The sequence below is a fragment of the Delphinus delphis genome, chromosome 2, assembly GCF_949987515.2.
Source record: "Delphinus delphis chromosome 2, mDelDel1.2, whole genome shotgun sequence".
In the NCBI taxonomy this organism is placed as follows: Eukaryota; Metazoa; Chordata; class Mammalia; order Artiodactyla; family Delphinidae; genus Delphinus; species Delphinus delphis.
Genome location: NC_082684.1, coordinates 104,293,033 through 104,305,863, shown reverse-complemented (window position 1 = coordinate 104,305,863; position 12,831 = coordinate 104,293,033). Strand labels below are relative to the sequence as shown.

Below are 12,831 nucleotides of genomic sequence, written 5' to 3'. Positions count from 1 at the left end.
CGGAGCACAGGCTCCGGACGCGCAGGCCCAGCGGCCATGGCTCACGGGCCCAGCCGCTCCGCGGCGTGTGGGATCTTCCCGGCCCGGGGCACGAACCCGCGCCCCCTGCATCGGCAGGCGGACTCCCAACCACTGCGCCACCAGGGAAGCCCCCTTTGGGGTTTTTAAAAGTTATATTTTGTTATTGATGTGTAGGTAATTGTACTGTGATCTTGGAACATATGCTGTGTAATTTCAAAACTTTGAAATTTTTTGAGACATAATTTTTGACCCAGCATCATATGGTCAATTTTGGTAGATGTTCCCATGTACACTTAAAAAGAGTAGTGCATTTATTAGGTAAAGTGTGTGTGCGCTTGTAATCATATCAACTTTATTAAGATCTTTCCGCATCACTGCTTATCTTTTGTCCACTTTTTCTATCAGTTACTACTGGGAGAAGCATGTTAATATCCCTTACCATGAGGCAAAGCTGGGCTTTAGTCTTCGTGAGTGCTAGTCTCTCTCTGGTTTTCCCTTAATTCCTAGAGCCACAGGGGCTCCAAATGAAAGCCTGGGGGGTGTTTACCTCAGGTGGTCCCCCACTGTACGTTTCACCATAGCCTTTTGAGACTGCTGAAAGCTCTGTTCGGCTTCTCAGCTGCCCCTCCACAGCTTTCTGCTGGGATCCCACTGTCTCAGCTGCTGCCTTATAATTGACGAATGCCCTGAGGAGAAAAGTGGCACCTCCAGCAGGCTCACCTCTCTGTGCTTCCCTGCTCTCAGGTCGGCTGCCTGCATAGATCTCAGATGACTTCAAATACGGTTTATTTCCCTTCCTATTTATGTAGTTTTTCTACTTGATTTTGACAGGAAGGTCAGCTGGCAACAAGCTAGTCTGCCATTGCTGGAAGTAGAAATCCTTTTTCAGAGCATTTTTATCTCTTAAAAATATATGCGAGGGACTTCCCTGGTGACGCAGTGGTTAAGACTGGAGTGCTCCCAATGCAGGGGGCCCGGGTTCCATCCCTGGTCAGGGAACTAGATCCCACATGCATGCCACGACTAAGAGTTTTCATGCCACAACTAAGGAGCCGACGCAACCAAAGAAATAATAATATAAATAAATACATAAAAATATATATGCGGATATAAAATTCAAAAAAATTAAGAGGAAACTGACCCCAGGCAGAAAGAAGGGCCTTCTTAATATCATTCAATTAAGAGCCTAAACCACAGGCAATGGTAAACTGATAACATGTTCAGGCAGATTGTTCATTTTGTGTCCCTCCTCCCCAGTTTTACTTATTATACAACCAACAGTAATAAAAACAAGGAATTAATTATTCACAATCTCATTCGTCCAACACACCACTTTAAAAATTCTTATTCTGGGGGATGTACCCTTATGATGTGTTCTTTGTGCATAAATTCTACCTATGATATCATAAACTATATATATGTATATATTTTTCACTAAACATTACTTCATAAAGATATTCTATCAGTCATTACAGTCCTAATTTTAATAGCTATGTGCTTATGCTGAGTTACCTTACTTACTTTTTCAAAGCATTTATTTCCCATGCAAATTGGCTGTATATCTACTTATTTGACAGAGGTCTTTATTTTTTAAATTGAGTGTATCATATGTACTTTAAAATGGCTTTCTTTTAAAATCCATGGTGTTTTATTTTCTAAGTTTTTATTATTATTTTTTTCACACAGTTAAATCTATCAAATGTTTCCCTTGTAATTTCTTTGATTACGGAGAAATCCAACCATAGCAGGCCCCTTGCATTTGCTGAGGATATATTTTTGAGTTCCCACATATCAGGAAAGTCTATGGTTATTGCACTAACGTACACTTAGTATAATAAGGAGGAGGCAGGTGCAGGAAGCATACAAAGATGGAGACACGTTCTTGCCATCGAGAGGCTTGCCCTCTCCAGAGGGTGATAAGTGTTCCTTGCACATAGCTACTCGTGTTAATCCAACCTTGATGAGGGATGAAACAGAGGCATCAAGAAAGGATCTGGAAGGACTTCCGTGGTGGTCCAGTGGTTAAGAATCCGCCTTCCAGTGCAGGGGACGTGGGTTTGATCCCTGGTCGGGGAACTAAGATCCCACATCCCGCGGGGCAACTAAGCCCGCGTGCGGCAACTAGAAAGCCTGCATGCTGCAACGAAAGATCCTGCGTGCCGCACCTAAGACCTGGCGCAGCCAAATGAATGAATGAATGAATAAATAAATAAATAAATGCTAGAGTCTCAGTGATTAAAGGAAAGAAAGGAAAAGAAAGGATCTGGGAAACAGTGGGAAAAGTTGTTAGGGGAAAACAAGGTAAGGGTTCTTCCTAACGGGTCCTTCATACTTGAGGGAATCAGGGAAGGCTTTGCTGAGAAGTTGAGTGAGTAGAAGTTGTCAATAGAGAAAGAGCAGAAAGAATTCTAGGCAGAAGGAAAAGCACATGCCAAGATGTGGGAGCCTGTGAGTGCACCAAAGAACATCCATCAGAGTCAAGAAACAGCAAGCAAGGCATGCTTCAAGTGCAGGGAATGGAGAAAAGAGGTGGCAGAGGTTGCCAAGTGATAGGCTGAATCCTCTCTTACTTCTTTGCCCAGTCAAAATGCCTCTTCTCTAGGTACTGACATCAGCAAAGGATTGTCTGGAATGAGGTTTGACTCTGTCCAAGGACTTCTGAATTTTCATCCAGATCAGTCTAACTGGTGCAGAGCTTATGGAGAATGTTTTTGAAGGGAACTTTCCATACCTATTCCAGACCGCCATCCCCTCCTCTCTGGAGAAAACTATATTTCTATCATCTACTTTCTTTTGTAGTTTGGACTCAGTAAAAATAAATACTTATTGCTTAAGGTGGCACAGAGAGCCATGAATGTGTTCATCAGCCGGTTCATGAGAACTTCCAAATAACCCTTTATGAAGAGAACTGAAATTGAATTTTAACACGGATCAGTGTCTTCAAGATGCACATGGCTGTTTCAAGAACTCGAATATCTGCATGTCTACGCCATTATGCTAGATGGTGCGGATCATGTAGAAATCGTTCATTTCTGTTAATTATAGTTATGAACCCTAGGTTGCAAAAGTTAATCAACACTGCATTTCTTAATTCATGCTTCTTTCCTGTTATTACTGCACTACCTGTGTCTCCATTCTCCCTTCCTGGGTCCATGGCAGACATCACCAACTGATCTTGAGGACTTTCCAGTTGAGCCACGATATAGCCTCAGGGGCTTCACGACCTGACTCCCAAACATCACAATCAATAAATTGGGTTTGTTTGTGAGATGAAACCTATTTACTACCCAGCATCATCTCTGTATTTTCTTTATCTTTTCTGACATTGGATTTGCTTTGACCACCGATCTCCAGCTCTGTGATATTCATATGCTTTTTTTCTGGCTGCTGACCACATTTACAGTCTCATTTTCATCCTCATCCTTTAACAATGGAAGACTCTCCTAACATCCACATAACTGAGACATCGATCGCAAAATAGCCAGGTTGTGTATTTCTGTACCAGCAATGAATCACTGGCATAGCAGCCTTTCCTAAAACTGAGGAGAATAATTCTAAAAAAGAACTTGAAAACCCAGCCCCTTTCCCCTAGCTGTGGGATTCCCTGAAAGATTTTTAAGTGTAAGTGATGATAAAGACATGGCCCTGAAATGGCCGCTACCTTCTGGCACAGGAAACTTTTCATTATAAAGCTTCCATTTGAGCTCATATCAGACTATTTATATTACAAAAATAGTTCATACGCGTTTATTGTAAAAATAGCCGCAAATATAAAGTAAAACGCAAAAGTCCCCTTACTCCTTTCCAATCCCCTAAGGGTAGTTACTGTTGAAAGGTCTTTAAGACAGTCTTCTATGTATGTATAAATGTACATGTATCTCTATGTGTAGTGATAATTTTTTTAACAAGTGTGAGATTATACCAGACATATTATTCTGAAATTTGCTTTATTTCCCCCATATGATTGATAACATGTATGTGTGTATAGATTCATATCCTTCCATGTCAATACTTATCCTTCTACCCCATTCTTTTGGTAGCTGAACAATTTTTCGTGTAAGGATGTACTCCAACTATTGAACTATTCTATAATTGTTGGATTTCTACACTATTACAGATAGCACCATAAAGACTGGCTTTATGTACGCTTGTGTAGATACTTATGTACTTATGTGGTTGTTTTCATAGGAGAGATAACCAGAAATGAAATTTCTGGATGTAAGGATATGTTAGAAGATTTTCTGAGAATATGCCCTTCACTTTTACTAATGTTGGATATTATCAGTCTTTGTGATTTTTGCCAAAAAAGCAATCTTTTAATTTTTTAAAAAACTTAAAAAAATTTTTTTTGGCTGTGTTGGGTCTTCGTTGTGGCATGTGGGCTTTATCTTGTTGTGGCGAGCGGGTGCTACTCTTCGTTGCAGTGCACAGGCTTCTCATTGCGGTGGCTTTTCTTGTTGCAAAGCATGGGCTGTAGGTGCACAGGCTTCAGTAGTTGCAGCATGTGGGCTCAGTAGTTGCGGCACCCAGGCCCTAGAGTACTCAGGCTTCTGTAGTCGTGGTGCACAGGCTTAGTTGCTCCGCGGCATGTGGGATCTTCCGGGACCAGGGATTGAACCCGTGTCTCCTGCATTGGCAGGTGGATTCTTAACCACTTTGCCACCAGGGAAGTCCCAAGAGCAATCTTTTAAAAAAATGTTTACATTTCCCTGATCATTAGCAAGTTAACCATTTCCCCACATATTTATTAACCATTTATATTTCTTCTGTAAATTGCTTGTTTTTATGCTTTCCCCATTTTCTGAGGTTTTCTTTTTATTGATTTGAATGTGCTTGAATGTATTTAGTTCAGTGGATTTTGATTGTGGCTGCACATTGGAATCACCCAGGGAACTTTTAAATAACAGGTCCCAACTTGAGAAATATTCTAATTCTAATGGGCTATGGTGAAGTCCAGGCTTCCTGGGTGAGTCTGATATGCAGTCAAGGTTGAGAGTCCCTGGTCCAGGGAGTACATGGTTTAGGTAGGATGGAGGTCAACATTACAGGAAACAAGTGATTAAGGAGCTGAGAGGCCAGGCTGTTAGGAGAGTTGTGAATGTAGTTGCTTTAGCCTGCTTGGGCTGTCATAACAAAATACCATAGACTGGGTGGCTTAAACAAGAGGAATTAATTTTCTCACAGTTCTGGAGTCTGAAGACTGAGATTTGGACTTCTGGAGGTTGAAGGTCTGGCAGGATTTGGCTTCTGGTGAGGGCCCTCTTTCTGGCTTGCAGACAGCTGCCTTCTTGTTGAGCCCTTACATGGCAGAGAGAAAGTGAGCTCTGGGGTATCTCTTCCTCTTCTTATTAAGAAAACTAATCCCATCGAGGGGTCTCACCCTCATGACTTCATCTAAACCTAATTACCTCCTAAACGTCCTACCTCCAAATACCAATACATTAGGGTTTAGGGCTTCAACATAGGACTTTTAAGGGCCACAGACATTCAGTCCATATAGTGGTGTCCTCTGTTTCATCACTCATGTCGTTATTTTGCATTTACTATCTTTTTATCTTGATGAGACTAGTTAAGGTTTGCTGTGTTAACCTTTCTGGTCTCTTATACAAAGCACAGGCTTCTCTGCTCTGTTCTCATCCCTTGTCCTGTATATTCACTTCACTTCAATTTGCTTCTCTTTCCACAGTCATGTCAAAGTCACAGGGTCAGAGGACAGCCAGTGTGTAGGGTCTCATTCTTCAGTGTTTACCCCCAAATTAGAATACATAATGCCATATCTGCTCATTGGAGATTAGTGGCTAAAATGCTTTTATATTGATTATTCTTAGTCACCCTCATTTGACCTATACAGTATCTAATTTTTTGGAAATCTTTGGGAGGCAGAGTCAGATAAGAGCAACCAGGTTTAGACTGGAGGTAGGTGCACATGTCCTGGAAGCACAGGAAATCGTCAAATCTCATTTTATAATTTGATTAAAAATGCCATAAGATGAAGACAAGGAGGCCAAGAGCAGCAAAGTAAAAGGAAAAGGCAACGTGGGGAAGTGGGATGCACAGGAAATCAGGAAGATCATCCTCAACTGGCTCTGCTGCCAACTTTTTTCTGGCCTGACTTTTCCCATTGGTAATAGAAGGGGTTGGAGGGATTGCTGAGGTCTCTTCCAGCCCTATAAGCCTTTGGCCAGGAAAACAACACCCACTCTTAATCCTGCATTTTGAATTTAATTGTCCAGTGATAAAGACTACAATAACATTTCCATGGTTCTTTTTTAGAATGAAATCCTGCAGTCAGGAGGAAAGAATGAGGACAATAGTGTCTAAAGTTGTAGCTTCCACATCTTTACATCTGCCTGTGGTCTGAGCAATGCAATTCCAAACATTAACCATTTTGTAGAAGGCCGTTTTATCCCATAATGGTGTTTAAAGTGCAGAACAGTGGCTTTTAAATATGAATGTTAAAACATTTACAATATGCACGCATACGGTACCTTTTTAGAAAACTTAAAGGAAAGGAGAGTTTTGTGGTACCAAAATTTATTCCTGAATTTCCTGGAAGGCAGCGATGCTCACCAATAATGCTGCACTCTTCCTGAATTTCTTGCCTGTCTTCTTTCCTTCCACCAACATCTGAGCATCTTCCATGTGCCAGTAGGGTGACCAACCATCTCAGTTTGTCCTGGACGTTCTTGGTTTTAGCACCAGAAGTCCTGTGTCCCACGAACTCCTTAGTTCTTAAGTAAATGGGGACACTCTTCAAGGCACTGAGTATAAAGTGGTAAGCAAACAAACAAACAAGCAAACAAAAAACCAAGCAATTATAATAGTCCTTATATCCCAGTTATTATTTTAAAGATAAAATGTACATGAATGAGAGAACTCATCCTTCTCTATATCATATATTTTTCCATAGAGAGCTCCTAAATTTTACTTCAAATGCAAGTCTCCAGACTGCCAAAAGATGGTTCTATTGTATTTGACTATGGTAAAACGGAAACACTGAGAATTATGACGTAATGACTTAACAAAATGTGAAGTTGTCTCAGTGAACCGAAATGGCTAGTTCCCTTACAAACTCAACATCAATTCAAGACTGTTAGTGACTTACAGCCAACTTTAAATCCTTCTTTCATCTTTTTCCTCAGTACACAGTATATAAGCAATTGGAAATGTCTGTACAAAGTGTTACCTTATAAAGAACTTTTACTGGAGTATGATAGATACACACATGTTCTATCTGTGCGGCTTGGTGATTTTCACACGGTGAACGCACTGGGGTAAACCATTTTAAAGCACTGGCACCTATACCATCTCATTTAACTTTCACATCCACACTGGAGGTAGGCAACACAGATATTATTATTTCCAGTTCACAGCGGAGCAAAATGAAGCTCAGGCGGATTCAATGGCTTGTGCAGGATCCCTCAGCTAGTAAGAGGCACAGCTGGGATTTGAACCCTGGTCTTCTGGCTCTCAATGCCAACCCCCTTGTCTGTGTTATCTATGGCAGAGTAGTATATAAACTGCAGAAAGAATGGAAGAGAGGGAAGATTGAGAGATCTTACTAAGTCACATTTCTGGGCGGTAGGACGCCAAGGAGGATCACTCTTCTTATTTGCTTTCAGCAAAGAAAAAATTTTGGATGTTCAGCACAATTGGACTTAACATTAAGACCTCTTTCATTAAATCTCACCATTTTCTGTAAACAGTAATTTGTCCTCAAATGTTCCCAGGGTGGAATAGACACAGAAACAAACACATACTGAGTCCCTCTTCAGTGTGAAGACTGTAGGGGACAATTTGGTTAAGAATGCACAGGGTCTTCCTTTGAGGACTTTGAAATGTGCAGGCAAGATAATACACAAATGGCTGCATTTCAGGAGCCGTGAGAGGCCAGAAAAGAGGAAGAAATTACTTCCAGAGGACACCATCCGGGCAGCCCTCAAGAGCTGGGCTAGCGTGTGAGCAGGGCCTGAAAGGCATTCAGTCTGAGAAGATGGAGGAATAGTGGTTCAGGTGACTTGAGGAGAAGAAAGCAAAGGACATTTGTTATGGAACGGTGACTGTCAGTTTAGCAGGGGAGCTGGGCTGAAGGAAGACCATGCCTTGGTTTTCCAGCACATCCGACTGCTTTGCCTAGCTCTCGGGCTAGAGCTGTCCCCACACACACCTTTGTTTATGCAATCTACCTTCTCCCAAGAAGCAACCTGAGGGAATCATGGAATTATATATCTGGCAGTTTGAGAACAGAGGTAAACAAAGGGCAGACACAGCCTGAGGTCACGGAGTGAGCTGGTAAGAACATCACAAATTCCTAAAGGGAAGGGTTGCAGCTGCAAATGCCTACAGGGAGGAGGTAGGCGCTTGCTCGGGCTCCAACATTCTCCCTCTAAGATGCTCTTCCTGACCATAGTGGCGGATCTGGTGCACGAGTGAGTCCTTCCATGCGGCCTGATAAACCTACAAGGGTGTGCCTCTCAGGGACCCAAGGTCACCTCCAAACAGCCAATGTCACGGGCAAACAGACTTCCTCCCCTGGCTTACTGTGTCCTAAAATGGTTGCTGATTCTGGCAGTCTTTAGAAGATCACAACCTTTTTGGACTAAATTTGAGGGCATTAGTACAGGTATGAATTTAAACAGCCATGCATGCAAGGGAGGTGACAATGTACGTGTCTACTAGGCAATGTGCATTTTGTTTTAAAAACAGAAACTAATATAGAACTTGGAGTTCAGTAAAGTGGTCCATCATAAAATGTTAACAAGTCTAAGTTTTAGCAGAATCAGAAACCAGATGCTGATAGCTTGTGTCTGTGCTCATAATAGAAAATAAGCTTCATGGGAGCATGGCGTTGACTACCTGGTTCCCTGCTGTATCCCCAAGGCCTAGAATAGTCCTGCTTAGTTATTGCTTGAATTACTGAGTAAGTATAAGTAGTAGAAATGACCCTGGGGGCTCTTGTCCTCTCCTGACTCCTGAGACTGGCCAGAAGTGTTCAGTTAGATCGGAACACATCCTCTTACCCTCTGCTCCTGTTTTTTTTTTTAACATCTTTATTGGAGTATAATTGCTTTACAATGTTGTGTTAGTCTCTGCTGTATAGCAAAGTGAGTCAGCTCTATGCATACATATATCCCCATATCTCCTCCCGCTTGAGCCTCCCTCCCACCCTCCCTATCCCACCCCTCTAGGTGGTCACAAAGCACCGTCTGCTCCTGTTTTAACTCAGTGGTTCACAGGCTTTTCCATGAGAAAACTGGTGTTTTAGCAACAGAAAGAAGCATGTACACACATAGATGCTCAATCACTCGCTTCTCTCTCGGAAATGTTTCAGAGACTGGTGACACTCAAGTCACTCTGCTTAGAGGTTTACATCAGATTCTGCTGCTCAGTGGGGAAAGCCTGGTGGGGATTCCTGTTCGCAGTGGCTGCAGTGAGAGAGCCTGACTCCCGTGGTGACAAAAGCTGACCGAACACTCAATAGCCAGCAGTTCTGTGCCCAAGTACCGGGCATCCAGGCGCTCATTCATGCCTCGTGCCAGCCAGTTCCTCAGATTGGTCTCGCCAGGCCCGCGAAGTTCTCTGCTCCCTGTTTAAAAATAGTCCAAAAAAAATACATTTCTCATTAGATTTATTTTTCTTTCATATCATCCTGCAATTTGAGTTGGCACACAGAGCACAGAATAATTAAATGTGAAGTCAGACCGTGCCTGACGGTTAACCCTGTTGCTCTGAATCGTCACCCCTCAATTCAGCTAACAGACCTTCCTCAGGTGAAGGACTCACCGGGGAGGGCTGAGACAGGAGGCCTGGAGAGGCGTGGGTCTGCTTGGAGCTTCACAATCAGACCTCTTTCCTCCTCCACTACTCTCTCCTCTTGTTGGGACTCTCTTAAAGCAATCATGTCTTCTATGAAAGGCAAGGCCTGTCTGGACACGGAGCAGCCATGGAAGGTCCTCCATGCAAGGCTTCCCATAGACAGTTTGGCCAAATTCATGAATTAAGTTGAAAATTTGATCCTGCTTGCTGCCAAGCAGGGCTAATTAATTTCTGTAGAGACTGATGAACAGTAAGCACACTTTTCACATTATTTCATCAACAATTAATTCACTAAGCTCAGATTCATTAGTTTCCTTGCATTCACCACCCTAAACAGTGTTGGAAGGTGTTTGTGGAGGGAGCCCCGCTATTTTAAGCCTCCTGGAGAACACCTGAGGCTGAGCTGCCTCCTTGCAGGTGATTTCACCCTCCCCTGCAGAAGATTCATTAAGGATTGTTTTGCAGCCCCGGGAGGCAGGCCTGAGTGGTGCTTCATTCCTCCCTGAGATGTTCTGGAACTTTGTGGCCTCCCTGGCAGGGAAGAGCCATGCTCTTGGCCTCATATTAATTGCTGCTTCACTATTGAGCTTCACGGATGCCCCAGGGTGCTCCCAAGGACAGGAATCTGGAAGGGATGGAGCTCCAGCCCAGTTAGGTTTAGGGCTTCAGGTTAGTCTCTTCAACCCCACTTGTCCCTCTCAGATTCTCTCCATACCAGAGGCACTGTGTTCTAGAGCAAAAGGTTCCCAAGTCAGAGCCATTCATCAGTCAGTAGGCACCCGAGGCAATCATGGGTGCAGTCAGGGAAGACTTCCTGGAGGAAGAAAAATATAACTACTTCACAAGAATGTAAGCTTAATAGGGACCCTATCTGTTTTGTTACAACTATATACCCAGCTCCTAGCACAGGTCCTGACATATAGTAGATGCTCAGTAATTACGAGAGACAGGGAGAAGGGGATGGAGGGAAAGAGGAAAGGAGGAAGGACAGAAAGAAAGAAGGAAACATAATGACTAAGCTGAAAACTGAGATGACAATGAGCTACCCCCAGATAGGAGAAACGGGGTGGAGAAGGCAGTCAAAGCCATGCTGTACAGTTGTACAGGCTATGCACTGCACATTTCTGAAGGCACCATTTACATCTGCATACATAGATCTAGAGCTATGCAGTATGCAACCTGCATTGCTACAGACAGCAGGCCTAGCAACAGAGGGATAAAGAGAGAGTGTTTTAGGCTGAGGGCACATCATAGGCAAAGACCTGGAAGTAAACAAGGAAAAGGAGGAGTGTTGAGTAACTAAAGAAGCTCAGATTAGCTAGAAACCTCCTTGAGGGTGGAGAACGTGTTTTCTACTTCTCAGTGCCCTCCGTATGGTACCTCACACATAGTGGCAGGTGAGGAATGGTCCCCGAATTGAAGTAAGCCTCGGCTTTCCTGTCAGTACAAGGCAACGGGCACCCAGGACTCCATGCCGATGTCAAGCCTTACGGCCATGCCTAGCACCGTAAGCAAGGTGCTCACTCCATCAGGGCCCCCACAGATGGGAGAAGAGATTTATATCACTTCCAGGCACTGTGCTATGGCCCTAGCAGGAGAAAGAGGACTTCCAAAGGTTCCAGCTTTCCCCACTTCCTCTGAGAACAGAGACTTGTAGGTAATTGGCTGAGTTTATTTTCACTGTACTATCTCAGAATGTCAGAGCCATAAAGGGCTGTAGAAATTGTCTTGGCCAGTCCCCATTTTACTCTTGAGACTGTGACTGGGAGAGTGACAGAAAATCACCTGGCGCCACCCAGCTAGTTGGCTTCAACCTCGTCCTTTGGAAGTTTCCCGCACATCAAAAGTCCTCAGCTGGGACTTCCCTGGCAGTCCGGCGGTTAAGACTCTGCACTTCCACTGCAGGGGGCATGGGTTCGATCCCTGGTCGGGGAACTAAAATCCCACATGCTGTGTGGTGCGGCCAAACAAAAAAACAGTCCTCAGCCAACATTCCTCCCCTCCATTGCCTACCTGACAGTAAGCAAGGTATGGTCAGCAGTCCTAGTCAGCCTTGAGTCTAAGCCAGAGTGATGAGCCCTAAGTGATGCTCTGTGGTTCCATCCTCCTCCTGCAGCCCCCGTAGAACCTTTTCCTGCCAGCCTCTTGACCTCAAAGAACATATGCGATGCAGGTTGCCTGGATGGGCATCATAGGAGAAAATAAGATGGAAATGTTTGGAAAGAGTCACTTCCCACACCCTCCACCCTCCCAAGTTGTGTGTCTGCATGGGACAGGAGCTTTGCCTGCAAACCTGGCTTGATGACAGTGGGCGTCCTCATTCAGGCTGAGGAGGAACCATAGGAGGACATGCTTGCAAGGACATGCTTCCACAAGCCAGCCACGGGCTCACACACAGGGCGGTGGTCAGGTTGGTTCACCTGGCTGGGCTCCACCCTTGTGACAAGGAAAGGCCGAGGAGAAGCCCGACCAGAGAGAGATTCTGGCTCTCCTTCTTGGCAGTGGCCATACACATGACATTATCTCTGTTGATGAATTTCCTTTTCTGTCTCTGCCTAGTAAACTTGCGGCTAAAGCAGGCTTTGGCCCACAGGGCAGGCAAGTCAGAGCCCTTGAAGGCAGCCTCCTTCAGAAGCCCTGACTTGCTCGGACCCTGCATCACCCAGGAGAAACCATTCCCATTTCATCCTCCTGGGTTCTTTTCCCTGGGACAGTTCTGTTCATTACAGCTTCTCCATTTCCCCTGGGTGTGGTCAGAGCAGGATTTGACTGAGGCTCCAATTTGAACATTTTGCAAAAAAAAAAAAAAAAAAAAAGTTCAATATTACCCTCTCTCACAACTACAAACAGGAAAAGAAGTTGTGTTTCAAAGTTGAAATTCTTCACTGAAGAAAGGTTGAACAAGAAAAAAAATGGGACACTCAGTCTTTAGGGTAACATGGTCCTTCTTTACAACTCTAAATTAAGTTCTAGAAGAGCCATAAAAATGGGGGA

General features: G+C 43.9%; 1 long non-coding RNA gene across 1 annotated transcript; it reads right to left on the bottom strand.

The window, feature by feature from the left end:
- Nucleotides 1-9,208: 9,208 nt before the first annotated feature.
- LOC132419719 (uncharacterized) lies at nt 9,209-12,034 on the bottom strand. The gene is made up of 3 exons (XR_009518229.1): nt 11,851-12,034; nt 10,553-10,651; nt 9,209-9,607 (listed from the first exon to the last, which is right to left on the bottom strand). It is a non-coding gene; the product is annotated as an uncharacterized lncRNA (long non-coding RNA).
- Nucleotides 12,035-12,831: the final 797 nt, after the last annotated feature.